General features: G+C 40.3%; 1 protein-coding gene across 3 annotated transcripts in view; it reads right to left on the reverse strand.

The window, feature by feature from the left end:
- Positions 1–15,122, reverse strand: part of FAM13B (family with sequence similarity 13 member B) — a 64,118-nt gene extending 48,996 nt beyond the window's left edge. For 2 of the 3 annotated variants that reach the window (XR_004254665.1, XM_032209403.1), the window contains exon 1: positions 14,772–15,122. The gene's annotated coding sequence lies outside the window, so the exon portion shown is untranslated. The remainder of the gene's footprint in view (positions 1–14,771) is intronic. The other variant, XM_032209404.1, reaches the window with a different exon arrangement.
- Positions 15,123–15,132: the final 10 nt, after the last annotated feature.

A 15,132-nucleotide genomic window follows, 5' to 3' on the forward strand; every position in this document is an offset into this window, starting at 1 on the left:
AGGTAGCTGCACTGGCCATTAAAGAGACATAGTAAATCACAATCTGGGAAAAGGTTTTGCCTCCATTTTTCACACAACGGCCTTCACACATTAAGATGGCTTAAGCCTGGTTTCACAAAACAAAAGAGCCACTCTGTAATGAATTAATTAAAATACAATTATAGTTAGTCAATTAACATGGATAACCATTTCCTAAACTGAATTACTACACTCAATTATTTAGAGTAAAGGTAACCTCGTTTTGTAACCATTATTTAATGACCATTTGAAGTTACAACAGCAGTGAAAAAATGACTTATGACTGTTGCAGCATCCCCATGATCATGTGATCAACATTCAAACACTTGGCAACTGGCTCATATTTATGACGGTTGCAGCATCCTGAGGTCATTGATTACCCTTTATGACTTTCTGACATGGAAAGTCAATGGGGAAGCCAGATTCACTTAACCCTGTTACTAACTTAACAATTGCAGTGATTCACTTAACAACTGTGACAAGAGGTCATAGGGCAAAACCACTTTAACAACTGCCTCACTTAGCTAGAAAAAAATTTGGGCTCAATTGTAATTTTTAAGTTGAGGACCACCTGCAGAACACCAACCAATTACCTATTCAGAAAGTTTCCACATCATGCAAAAGAAACACTAATCAACTACAGTGATATCACTAAAACAGTCACATAGCTCACTTATGGTATAGAGAAAAAACATGTTTTGAAAAAAAAAAGGACATGTTCATTTGCACAGTTCTTCTAGATTCCATCTTAAATCAGTTTAAATTACCTATTTAAAAAGTCATGGAATATGTACTATTTCTCACAATTCCTAAAGGGCAAGTGATATTTGTCTTTTGCAACAAAGACAATAAAGAGCAATAAGCAAGTATTCTTGTGCAAAATTCTAAACCATTAAAGTTACTCCAATACATTACTTTTAGCTTCCTATGGAAAGTAATCAACACCACCTAGATAACAATATGCTGATTTTATCACATTTACAATACTAATTTTATGCTTCCTTTCCCCACAGGGAAAACGACTGTCTTGGTTATTCTTATCTTTGTAGATACAGGTACATTATGGCACCTGAAAATTTTGTTCAAGGCCTTCAATGCTACCCTACCAAATTCAAGTTTTCAAAGTATTTCTTAACTGCTGGTTCCGTTACTGTTCATTGTTGATCCTAAAAGGCAGAAGTTACCCATCACTTCAGCATTTTCTTTGCAAATTCTATGCTGGTTGCTGTACTTGCTACAATTCTTTTGACCTTTTTTATATTTAATATAGTCTCATTTTTTTCAGTCTGCTCTTTCACTTTCATTACTAAAGATTAGAGTATTTGCATTTTCAGCTGAGTATCAGTACAGCCCAAGTTATAGATGTTTCTACCTCCAATTGTAAAACTTATCTGCTTCCAATCCATACCCTCTCAATATATACTGAACATATAGATTTAACAAGAGAGGGGAGGCTGGTCTGTTCTACCATTTTCCACCACATGGACCATATCTTCCTAACCTGTATATAAATTTTGCATGAGGAGAATACGATGTTCTTGGATACCAATTTTCCTGAGCACATTCCATACCTAGACATGGCCCACTATATCATTACACAAGCCCTTTATATAACTAATCATATTTGATTTCTGGCACTTTTTGGCCTCTTTGGTTATCCAGCATGCATCAGCAACTGTCAGGCACAAGGAACTAGGCCCACACTATGAATCCATAAAAATTACTTCTTTGTTGTTCCGATGCCTATTTATGAGAATCTAACTAGACTGGCTGAATTCTCTTAAGAATGGTCAGAAAAGGCTTCAGGGACTTTGGGAAAGTAAGGCCTGTCCCATTTTCTGCTGTGACGGGATTCTAATCTTGGCCCCTTCTTCAAACCTCCCTGCACTCTAGCTGGAGATTCCATAATAGCAATAATGTCTCATGTTCCTCTGCTTTTTTTAAAGCCTAATCTAATCTGCGCTGAATGATCCTAAGCATTATTTTGTTAGCATGGGAAATTACTGTATTACTGGATATTACATGATAAATCTCCTTTCTTTGATATTAGTATATACCGTAAATGAATCTCTTTCGATTTTATTGGCCACTGTGTCTTCTCCAGGTTTGCTGGTTAAAAGCTTTACTAATTCTTCTGTTGTTTGCCATACTTTCATTTATTCATTTGTTTGTTTGTATTCTGCCATATTATTTTTTCAAATAACTCAAGATGAGGCACAAACGCAACACACCTTTCTCCTCCTATTTTTCCCAAACAATCATCCCATGAGATGGGTTGAAGAAATGCATGTTCTTCTTGAAAAGGTTGGTATAAATTCAAATTATACTGCAACAATTAATTGGCTTCCTTCTTCCATTGATTTGGAACGTGCATATAAAGACATCAGTGATCTTTTCCAGTCAGCCAATGGCAACTTCTTCGCTATTATAGCTAGAATAAAATAGAATAATAGAGTTGGAAGGGACCCTGGAGGTCTTCTAGTCCAACTCCGCTTGGCAGGAAATTCTACACCACTTCAAACAAATGGTTATCCAACATCTTCTTAAAAACTTCCAGCGTTGGAGCATTTACAACTTCTGTTCCACTGATTAACTGTTCTGTCAGGAAATTTCTCCTCAGTTCTAAGTTGCTTCTCTCCTTGATTAGTTTCCACCCATTCCTTTTTGTTCTACCCTCAAGTGCTTTGGAGAATAGCTTGACTCCCTCTTCTTTGTGGTAGCCCCTGAGACATTGGAACACCGCTACCATGTCTTCCCTAGTCCTTCTTTTCATTAAACTAGACATACCCAGTTCCTGCAACCGTTCTTCATATGTTTTAGTCTGCAGTCCCCTAATCATCTTTGTTGTTCTTCTCTGCACTCTTTCTAGAGTCTCCACATCTTTACATCATGGCAACCAAAACTGAATGCAGTATTCCAAGTGTGGCCTTACCAAGGCATTATAAAGTGGTATTAACACTTCACGTGATTTTGATTCTTATCCTGTTTATGCAGCCTAGAACAGTGTTGGCTTTTTTGGCAGCTGCTGCACACTGCTGGCTCATATTTAAATGGTTGTCCACTAGGATTCCAAGATCCCTCTCACAAGTACCACTATTGAGCAAGGTACCACATATACTGTACCTGTGCATTTTGTTTTTCTTGCCTAAATGTATCCCCTCATCCAAATCATTGATGAATATTTTGAAGAGTACTGGGCCTAAAACAGAGCCTTGGGATACTCCACTGTATACTTCCCTCCATGTAGATGCAGTTCCATTGAGGACTGCATGTTGAGTGTGTTAGTCAACCAGTTACGAATCCATCTGGTGGTGATGCTGTTACCCATATTTTTCTACTTTATCTAGTAGTAGGTTATATTCTACTTTATCAAATGTCTTACTGAAGTCCAAGTAAATTATACTGACAGCATTCCTCTGGTCCACTAATTTTGTCACTTTGTCAAATAATGCAATAAGATTAGTTTGACATGATCTGTTTTTGACAAACCCATGTTGACTTTTGGTTATTACTTTGTTTACTTCTAGGTGTTCACTGATTCATTGCTTATCTTTTCCAGAATCTCCCCTGGTATTGAGGTCAGGCTGATAGGTCTGTAGTTTCCTGGATCTATTTCTCCCCTTTTTTTGAAGATGGGAACCACATTAGCTTTTTTGCAGTCCTCTGAAACTGAATTCTTCTATCTCCTTGTGCAAAATGAAGCAAATTTTATTTCTGTGTACTTCATCAAGTGATGTCCATGAATTCAGGGATTGTTTGGTTGAAGACTATATTCCAGTCCAACTAGTTTTCCTTCTTAATATTTCCAACTTTTCATAATAAATTATGGAAATCTAGTGAAAACAAAATTAGTTGCAACCACAAGCCCACCTTTAAGTTGTAATTAACACTTTTAATATGAGCCTCTTAGTCATTTCTGAAAATACAAAGCAATTACATAATTATAGGCAAGAAGTACAACATTCGAAGGAAAGAATGTTGTACTTCTTAGGTATAATTTTGTAATTGCTTTGTATTTTCAGAAAAGTGACCATTTTGTAATGGATGAATATTTAGAAATACTAATGTATTTCTAAATATTCATCCATTACAAAATGGTCACTTTTAAGTTCATTTTAAAAGCTATCCCTGCAAATAAATAATCAGCTTTATTCCAATGTTCACACTTATTGTACAGGCTGAAAAGGTTGGAGTAATTTGTCTTAGATCAATCAATAAGAGCACCAATACGATACTATGATTAAAATGTTGGACTCAAGAGACTCAAATTCAACTTCTAACTATGGAAACTGGAGAATCACTCTCTGCCCAATAAAGTTATAATTGGGGTGGGGTGGGGGACAAAGGAAGGAATAAGAGACTGTATAAAACTCCTGAAGTAAAAGAAATATAAATTTAAGAAATAAAAAAGCAAGCAGCAAATAATATATAAAAATTCAAATTCTAAGTATAGCGAAATAGGGAAAGCATGTAGGCAATGTTCCCTCTAATTTTTTTTCAGTGTGAGTAGAAAAGTATAGTGTTTGAGCGGCATATTTTCATGCCTGAGCACCTGAATTTTTTTCACAGATGTCACCTAAGACAACAACGAAATCAGTGTTATTTGAAACTCAAAGTTATGTTTATTCAAGGTACCCGCTTAATTAAAAGTGTTATATAATATCAGTATCACTTAACAACGCTCCTGCTTAGCAACCAAAATGTTGGCTCAGAAAGTCTGGCATTTGAAGCCTGCAAATCTTAAAGCTGTTGTTACAACACCCTCGCACCCCTAATCCTTTAGGGAAAAAAGCCAGGGGTCTTCAAACCTGACAGCTTTAAGACTTGTGGACTTCAACTCCCAGAATTCCTCCTCCAGTCATGTTGGCTCAGAAACTCTAGTATTGAAGCATGCAAGTGTTAAAGCTGTCAAGTTACAAGATCCTTGCACCCCTAACCCTTTAGAAAAAAAAACCAGAGGTCTTCAAACCTGACAGCTTAAGACTTGTGGACTTCAACTCCCAGAATTCCTCCTCCAGTCATGTTGCGGCGATGTCATCTGCGTGGATCTGCTCCAGCTTCGGTTTTCTCTCACAGGGGGCAGGGCTGCCGCTTAAGATGCCGACGAGCCCCTCCACCACCAGAATAACTGCTGCCGCCTCCTCCTCCTCCTCCAAGAGGACCACCACATTTACTGCCCGGCACTGTGGCTGAGGTGAAGCCACCAAAGCTCCCGCTGGCACCACCTCCGCTCGGAGCACCTGAGCTGGGCACCGCATTTACCCCTGCCGCCGCCTCATCCTCTGCCGTGCTTTTGAGAAGACATGAGGCCTTTATTTCCTGCTCCCGCCCCCTCCGCCGCCTTTCTACTGGCTCCAGTGGCCTCATGGCTCCTCAAAAGCACGGCAGAGGAGGAAGGGAGAGGGATAACGTGGGGGCCAGCTCAGGTGCTCTGCGTGGAGGAGGAGGCACCACTGCCATGGGCGGGGCTGCTGACAGGAGCTTTGGCGGCTTCATCTCAGCCACAGGCGGCAAATCCAGTGCTGTTAGAGGAGGAGGAGGAGGCAGCAGATATTCTGGTGCCGGCAGGGGCTTTGGGCGGTTACTTTAGCCGCAGCGCCGGGCGCAAGCGGCTAGGATTGGCTGCCCACAAAGGACCTCCCCGGGCTTCCTTTGCTGAACACAGGGGCGACTGATGCTAGTTTGAGAGGCCGCGGGCGGCACAAACTACCGTCAGTCGCTCCGTGCTCATCAAAACAAGTCTGGGAAGGTCCTTTGCGGGCGGCCAGTTCTAGCTGCCCGCAAAGGACTTTCCCACGTTTGCTTTGGCAGAAATCACTGTGCGGCAGTTAGAAACTGCTGCGCGGGGTTTTCTTGCCACGTGCGCGGCCGCGCAGCCGCGCACCTTAGAGGGAACAGTGCATGTAAGCTTCTGTAATTCCTTCCAATTCTTTTACCAGAATTGTAAAAATTGTGCTACTAGAGGCATACTTTCTTCTGTGTAATAAAGGCAATAGACTTCCTGTGTGTTTTAGTCCCCTCCTCCTCTTGTTTATGGGTGTACTTAACTATATGCACACACTGGGATTTACAAGGCAGTAAATGTACTGTATATTATTCTCAGGGGTTTATGACCAGTGAAAAAGATAGAGAAGTTGAAAATGAAAGAGTGGCAACATATGAGCAGCTACCTAGTTGAATTCTCTATAAGGATATATAGTTTATTTTTCTCTACCGCCCTTCCCCCCCCCCCCCAATTTTGAACTTACTTTTCTTTTGCCGCCCACCCACCCAGATTTGACTGGATTCAGTTCCTATATTGGGCTTGGAAAAAAAATGAAAAAGCCAAGTCTTCTTTCATATACTTAACCTTGTTATTTCATGGACATATCCGTGGCTGTTAATATTACAATAATACAGAGATAGTCTAACATTGCCTTTGCATTAGATATTTTTAAACTTCCAGTATAATTTCCTGCTACTCTCTCATCTAAGGAGTTTTTCAAGATCTAGCATAAGGCATTAGATACTGTACTATTTAATAGTAGGATATCCTCCATGGCAGCCTCCATAGAATACAGCTTCTTATCCACCCCATTTGGATTTGCCATGGAACCCGGCTGGGCCCATTGGCACTGAATAATGTCCAGGAAAAAATGGGGAGCTGGAACCAGCTCCTGGGGGGAGGGGAGTGGTCTCTTTGAACAGTCCTGCACCTAGATCCTTAGTTCCCTCTGTTGGCTTATTGCCCTGATCAGTCGAATTCTTATCTGATTGCCTTGGTAAGAATAGCCTGGAACATGGAGGGCTTGAATAAACCCAAAAATGTGGGGATGTCGGGGGTCAGATTCTCATCTTCCAAAAAATCTGGGGCATCTTGACCGCCCTCCTCTATGTCAGATGCTTCACTGACGGCCGAGGAGTCCAGAGGAGAGACCTTGCCAGCTTGCTGCGGAGGATCAGGAACCCTGCCTTGGCTTTGGTTCGGCTTGGGAGGGGTAGGGAGAGGCCCAATTGCTGGATACCATCAGTAATCCCTTGAGATATGGCTCTTGCAACCACCTCCTTCATGGCTGTGGTCAACTCGGGGGGGGGGGTGTTCCTGGTCCTGGGGCAAAGCCCCGGTGACAGGCCCAGAAAGAGGGATTTCCTCCTCCAAATACTCCTCCTCTAGAGATGAGGCTAAAGATCTGGGAGAGGCTCTAGAGGGGCTGGGGGAGAACCCAAATTCACCTTCCTCTACCATAGATGGGGGATCATCTGAATGAGGATCTAGAATGAGGGCGTCAGCAGGAATCTCAGCAGGTGGAGGGAGATCCTGTTGAAGCCCTTGGTTGCCCTGAGCCTTTTGAAAATGCTTTTCTACAGCTCTCTGGCATCTCTCAGCCAGCCTCTCCTCTGCCTTAGACCCTCTCTTTGTTCTAGGCTGCTTCCCTTTAGTGTGGCATGCTGCACTGACACATTTGGCCACAGGATTGGGCCTGCTGCTCTTGCTGCTGGTAGGCCCTGCCTGATTTGCGGCCTTCTCCATACTCTTGCTGGCCATGATGAACTCTCAGCCCTCAAATTCAGAAGGTTGCTTGGAGTAAGAAGAGTCCCAATAGGAGATGAGTCTCTGAGGCAACGGCCCGGCAGGGAAAGCGGCAACAAAATGGCGCCAATAGAAGTCCTCAGGGTGCTGCAGATCCATGGTGTTAATAGGGACAAGGAATGGCCCAGAAAGCCAAACTCCTTGTGGCCGCCAATCCAGATCTTCGGGCGAGGCCTGCCTGGCGACCCAGAGCAAGGCCACTTGAACAGCACCCCTCCCGGCGGCGATCTGCTAAGGGACCAGGCTGCCGCAGAGAGAACAGGAAAAAAGTAGCTTGGCTTTAAAGCGCGTACTTTTTTCCCCTCCCAAAATGGCCACCGCGCATTTTGGAGCAACACCCGGCTGCCGTTGGAGATCCAGAGTGCCCAGTAGAGCCTCTGGAGCTAAAAGGAGTCTTCCGACAGATTGCAGGGGTACCTGACTTTCCTACCTGACCCCAAGGCTCGCCAGCGGCCGCTAACGAGCCTCCCAGTGCTGCCAGAGCCTCGTGGAAATGAGGAAGGCTGTAATGCTCCCATCAGCCTGGTCTGCATGTGAGAAAGCAATTAGACGAAGGGAACTCTGTTCATTGGAAAAACAAAAAAACCTAGGTCTATTTAAAACTACCACAGTGGAAGAAAACAATAAAAAGGCTACAATAATGCTATTAGGAGAAATCCAGTTTGCTATTCAAGGACTGGAAATCTCAAACACATTCTTTTAGGGCAACTTGAGTTTCTCAAACTGACCTCCAAAGGGAGCAGGAGGAGTGGCTACACTAAAGATTTAAACTCAGTCCTTGGGCAGCAAGCTGAAGTTAACCCATGCTTGGACACTCCAAGCAGCGCCTAGAAGCTCAATTTTTATCCTTTTTACCCACAATCCCTCATACCAATCTGTATTTTTTTCCTATATTAGTAGTAGTTCCTTGCCTGTTTCATTGTATCTGCAGTTTTCCCTCTATGTACATATATATTATACATACTTACATTCATATACACCCATTGTATATACTTTCTATATGTTTGTATATGTACCCATACACACAGTATATATTCCTACATTTTTGCAGGAATCAATCTATTTTGTTTTGTATTTCTTACTCACAGCTCTTTCCAATACAATGTGGCATAATGGTTAAGGGATTAGACCAGCCCTACACAATTCTTAGCGGGGAAAAGGCCAGACTGAAACTGTGGACTATTATGGAAATCTTGGCCTGGTTATCAGTTATCTGGTGGCTAGGAGCACTACGCAGCACTGGAACTGGCATAGCTTCTGAGAGTTAGAAACATTGGAGGTCCTTGTGGCATGTCTTTTAGTTGCAAAAAACAGGGCAGCAGAAGCTGATCATTCATGGCAACAGCAATATTTGGTACCAATGGATTATTTTTTGAAAAACACTGTATCATCACATAAGGCTGCTAGACATACAGTATACAGCCCGTGTATTGTGTAGGTGTGGATTAGGCTACGAATGAAGACATCAAACTTCAATTCCAGCTTCAGCTATGACAGCTGGGTGACTTTGATCACTCTTCTTAGGTAAAGCTTCCTCATAGGGGATAAAAACAGAGAAGAGAAAACTAGTACACTACTTTGGACTACTAAAGCATTAGGGCTAGGAAAGCAAAGATAAAAATCCACCAAATGAATAAATAAATCATTCCACCAAGCATTTTTCATACTTCCTTTGATATAGCATCATGTATTTCTATGGCATTCTGTGGATTCACTCTATCCCAGTCTGTTTCTACATCTTAATCCTGAGCATCACATTAAATTTATTCTATTGGAAAATTAATCTATCCCTTATATTTTTATGCACAATCTATACTTGCTCATCCTGCAGTTGTTCTACTTCCTTTAATCTCCACCAAATATTTACCATTCTCATATATTCCTGCATCAGTGAATGACTCATTTACATTCTCCTAATTGATGTGTTATTCTCATTCATTTATTCATAGCAAGTTAACTTTTTCTTCTGGATGTATTTAGAACTCCAATATTTAGCATATTGGTTTTTCTCCAAATTCATCCCTGGTTCTTTTATTATCATCATTCAATGGAGGATTATATGTAACTATCATCATCTTATAAATTTCTACACTCATGTACCCACACAATTAATAGCAATTTATATTTTATGCCATTCATTTTAGCTTCTTTATAACTAAATACACACCTTCATTTCATATATGTTTACAGTAACTCCACTCTATAAGATTAAACTACCTTCTTTTTTATTACAAACACACAATATAATTTTCCTTGTTAATTCATGCTCTTTGCCATTTAGTTTTTTGCATTCCAAATTGAAATCTATATTTTATAGTTGTCTTTAGATGATCCCAGAAATAGGATGCTATCATAGGGTTGCTCTGAGGCTTTTATATATCTAATATTCATCAGTGATAGAGAATAGCTGCATACTGACTTTCCAACCTAATCCACAACCATGTCACATGCAACATTTCCTACTAATGATTAGTAACAGCCATTTTTGGCGAGCCAAAGTCTAGTTTGATTATGCTATTCTATGCACACTAGAATTAGAGACAGCCACTACTTTTTCCTAATATTACAAATTAGGGGATAATATTAAGCAGGTATAATATGGCATGCATTCCATGACAATGACAGTGAATGATATTAGTGTGAACTGTTTCCTTATCTCATGTTTTTAATATTTTTGGTACATTCTTCTTCTCTCTCCTCTGGTCAACATTCCCTACTATGAACTAGCATGATGTCATTGATTACATGCCTGACATTACAAATATACTCATCCCTTAATGACCATTTGAAGTTAACACAGCCTGGGACTGCTGTAAAATATTGTATCAACCCTCATGATCACGGAAGATAGCCCAAAAAACCATGGAACCATCTAAACAGAATCTGGACAAGCCATGCAAGAACTAAGGCAAAGCACTTTAAGTGGGGAATGGCTGAGAGCCCTCAATATGATTGTTTCACCGGAATAAACTATAACACATATAGTTCAAGAATGTCTCCTCAGGAAATTTCAAGGCAGCTGGAATGATCTCACTGCAGCCACACCAGAAGAAGTTAAATAGTTATCTTCCTTAGATATTGAATTATAACATATATCCCACTGCAATTCTATGGCTTCATATTATGTTGATTTTATTATGGTTTTACATTGACATATTATTATATATATTATAGCAATGGCCACCTATCTTACATGTTTGCTGATGCTTTAAACTAAATTTGTAAATCAATGATTGTATGACCTCTGTAGATGTCATATACTAAATAAACACTCATGATCATGTGACATTTGACGCTTGGCAAATGGTCCGCATTTACAATCTGTTGCAGCATCCATGGTCACATGACCACAATTTGTAACATTTTTGCCATTTTTTCTTAATGATAGTAGTAATTTCCTTTAAACAGTTGCAATAACAATTATAAAATCAAATCAGGACACAACAGTCCCAACTTGCAATCAAAATTCTGGGCACAATTGTGGTTGAAAATCAAGGTCTATCTGTAACAACTTTTCTTCTTCTATCATGAAAAATAGTAATTCATTGACTGAAAGTCTCATTAGGCCATATTCAACATTTTTTCAGAGGCATGTCTAGCTCTCAAGCTGCACATTTCTGATGTAAAGTACAGAGGAATATAAAGAAAACAAGGGAAAAAAGTAAGTGGACAAAATTGATGTGGGGAATAACATTTCAAGAAAAAATTCTGAGCCCTGTTCTGAAGTATATGATGAAAAGCTTCATATTACTTCTTCCTGTGATTTTCCCCAGCAACAAAACCCTTTGAGGTGAGTTGGATTGGGAGTACATCACTGACTTAAAGTAACTCAGCTGATTTTCATCCTTAAGGTGACACTAGAACTCATAGTCTCCTGGTTTTTAGCTGGGTGCCTTAACTGCCAAATCAGACTGGCTCTCTTAAACATGCCACTATACACACATGTGCACAAGATTTTATGCTTGCTATTTCTTACTTTTTTGTATTTTGCATCACAATGTTTACTCTGTTAGAAAGTCACGAGGGTTTCCAAGAGCTCTGTTTCCACCACAAGGCTCACCTATTCTGGTTGTGCTTCCAGGCAATCTGTAGCAGAATAGCAGCTCTTTTCTCACTTGCTCCATCCTTCCTTCAGCATTGCTATTCTACTTCACCTGCCTTGTCCAAACAACAAAGTTTAATGGAGGCAAGGCAGAAGCCCAGCACTATTTGAGCCCTCATTTGTTGTTATAAACAGTTAAGAAGCAATCAGTCCCTCCTCCGTTGACTAAAGGATATGAACCAAACATATAAAGTATCATTGAAGATGAACACATGTACACTAGAACAATAATGTCACTAATTGTCCCAAGAAAACAAGCACATTTACATTTTAATATAATATATTGCTCAATGATTCATCTAATTTCAATAGCATACAAATATAAGTTATTGTTTGTAACACACCCAGAGTTGCCTTATCAGTGAGATAGGCAGCGTATAAATTTAATAAGTAAATAAATTTTTAGAAAAACATGCCATATCTTTCCACTTAACCTAGTTTGTTTGATAGCTTTTAAAAAATACAAAACAGATTTTATTCCCTATGTATATTACAAAACATACTACAGCAGAAAACATTGCCCAATTCTTAAAACAAATAACTATCAGAAAATAACATAATTCAGGAACATTAGTTAGTACGTCTTACATAACTCATAGTAACATGAGACACCTTAAACTATTGACTTCCCCACAGTTTTTACTAATTTTGCAGTGTAATTCTATACAAGTCTACCTCAAAATAAACTCTACTAAGTTTGGTGGTGTTTACTCCAATGACTTACATTACAATAAATAGCCTATTTTGTATTACATTATTTTACTTCAGAATGGTAATTATCAACTCTAACCTTTAGAAAAGAAATATGTCTATCTCAAGAGTAACAATAATGTTATGTACTGTTTATTCTTCAGACTACAGACAATCAATATATATAGCAGAGCTGCCATAATTGTGGAAACAGTAAAGTTTGTTACCATTTCTTTAAAATGTTGCACGCAAAATACGCATACGAAGATGGAGCCAGTAGGAAACTGTTAATACAAATTCCATCACCCACATGCTTTTTAATGCAAGCCAAATGCAAACCACCAAAAAATTCTTGCCTACTGTATTCTTTACTTGACTCTATTAACAATTCTGAACTAACTGGCTTTTGAAACTTCCTCTTTTCCTCCTAAAGTTATTTCCCCATGCTATATTTTTCTTGGCAGTTGTCATGTTACTTTTTAAAAGTATGCTTGTATTGCTTTTTCATTTTAACTCAGTTTATTTTAAGGAAAAAATAACAAAGCTCACAATATTAAACCTATCTAATTTATTTTTATAACCCATTTTAAAAATTTCTTAATAATTAGTAATAATAAAGTGTCACACTATAATAAAAAGCTTGAGTTCATGTGTTACATACAGAAAAAAATACCCATCCAGCAAAAAGAGAAGAAGAATCTCTTGTAGAATTTTGGGTAAGCACATGCAGTCCCCACTTCATGTGGCAGACAAGACTGCAGCAGGTACATGGTGTTATGCTAGTGGCTACTGCAGGAAACATTTCAAGGACAGATGGCATTCTTGCATTTTTAAACATCCATGAACATGCACTTGGGAGCATGCCCAATATAATTCACATTAACTGATATCAACATTATTCATTAAAAAAATGTTTAAGGTTGAATTCAGAGAAACAGTGTTACTTAAAATAGCTGCAATAACAGCCTCTGTGCCTATTGCTCCTAGTATTTCTGAGCTTTGTTCTTAATAATTGGGGTGAAAAAGCAGAATTATGTAATGAAAACAGCAATGGCTATTGTATTTCTATTTTCTGCTTGAGGCTGAGAAAGTACAAGCACCATGTGCTATGCTGCTGTACATCCCCATTATTTCCAGTTACCGCTCACGACATCTTACATCCATACCCCTCTACTTTCTGATATGTTTTCCTAACGGGGCAGAGATTATAGACTTTCTCTTTATCTATACACCTTCCTGAATCATGTCATTGCTTTAAACATCAGAGTAAAAGACCACCAAACTCAATGATAGTATGATAGTTATCAGACCAAATTATCATTGTTCAATAAAGAATAAATTAAGAACTCAGGCTAAGTTTTCTTTGGTAGATATAAATTTCACAATCTTAGAAAACCAGCTTCCAATCAGATTGTAAATAAATATTGTGCATTTGCCTACTATACGATCATCACAGAAACTTATGAGAGGCTCTGTTATATTCAAACCAAGATACCTAGAACATGCCATAACACTTTCCTGCAGATAATGATCAGTAATAGCAAAACATGAACGCTATTGCAGTCCTCCTTGATTAATGCTTGATAAGTTCTCTTGGAACATGAAGAATCATAAAAAAACATTATCTACACTGGATTTAACTGATCCTTACGAATTAATCTCTTCCAGCAGTGCTGATGTAACATTCAACTTGAATGTTGAATGTTAGTCATCACAGGTCTATTTTGTCCTGAGAGATTTTTTCTGCGCTGCACCTGCTCTCTGTTTATAACACCTGATCCTGAATTACAGAAGTTAATCTGTAAGGAGTCAGATAAAACATAATAAATGTTTTGCGATAATATGGTAAATACCATAATGGGATCCTAGTTCCAGAGAGAGAGAAAGGCGGAAGATGGAATTAACCTCTATCCCGTTTCCACCATTAGCAACCACATAACTGGAATGCCAAGAATCACATTCTCCACCACTTTTGTGATTTGCTTTCTGTTAACCACAGATGTCCCCCAAAATGTTTCTGTTATTCTAGCCAGTCCATGGCAACAGGAAGCCTTAAAGAAGGAGTGATCTTGTAATGACCGTTCTCCTCCCGGGAATATCTCAGTAGTGATGGCTCCAACTTCGGCAAAAGTCTCTAAATCGCCATCGCGATCCCACAGCAGAACCGCCCAACCCGCTTCCACGGGAAAAGGCTGCCTGCCAAAAGGGGCTTTCCGATCCCGATTTTGAGCAGCGAGCCTCCGAAGAAGAGCCACGGAGCGCAACCGCCCCTTCCCCGCATCCCTTTTTTTCCTATTCTGCCCTCATCGTTTCAGTTCCCTCCGCCTCCCCCCCCCCCCGCCGCTGCTGCTGTTGCTGCTGTGCCGCGCATGCGTGCCTCAATTCCCTCACCGTTGCCGGGTGATTCTCCCCTCGGCCCTCAGTTTCAGCAGCAGGTTTCTCCGGCTTTTTCCGTTCGAGGGCCCGGCTTGACTAGGTGCCGCTCGGCTCTTCAGGGCTGCTCCTCGAGCGGCGTCAGCCGAGGGTAACAAGCGTGAAGCTGCCGTCCCGGTCCCGGCCCCGCCCCTGGAGGCCAAATAAATGCACGGTCCCTGGCGCGCGACCGAGAAACCCTCGCTCCCCGTAGCGCGAGCTTCCCCGCTGACGGACTCGTCAACGGTAGTTAGCAAAATAGCAGCAAGCCACAGCCGCCGCCTGGAGAAGGAAGTGACGCGTGAGCCTGATTGGCAGGGAACGCCAAAGCGCTCACGAG

This window comes from Thamnophis elegans, chromosome 2, assembly GCF_009769535.1.
Source record: "Thamnophis elegans isolate rThaEle1 chromosome 2, rThaEle1.pri, whole genome shotgun sequence".
NCBI lineage: Eukaryota > Metazoa > Chordata > Lepidosauria > Squamata > Colubridae > Thamnophis > Thamnophis elegans.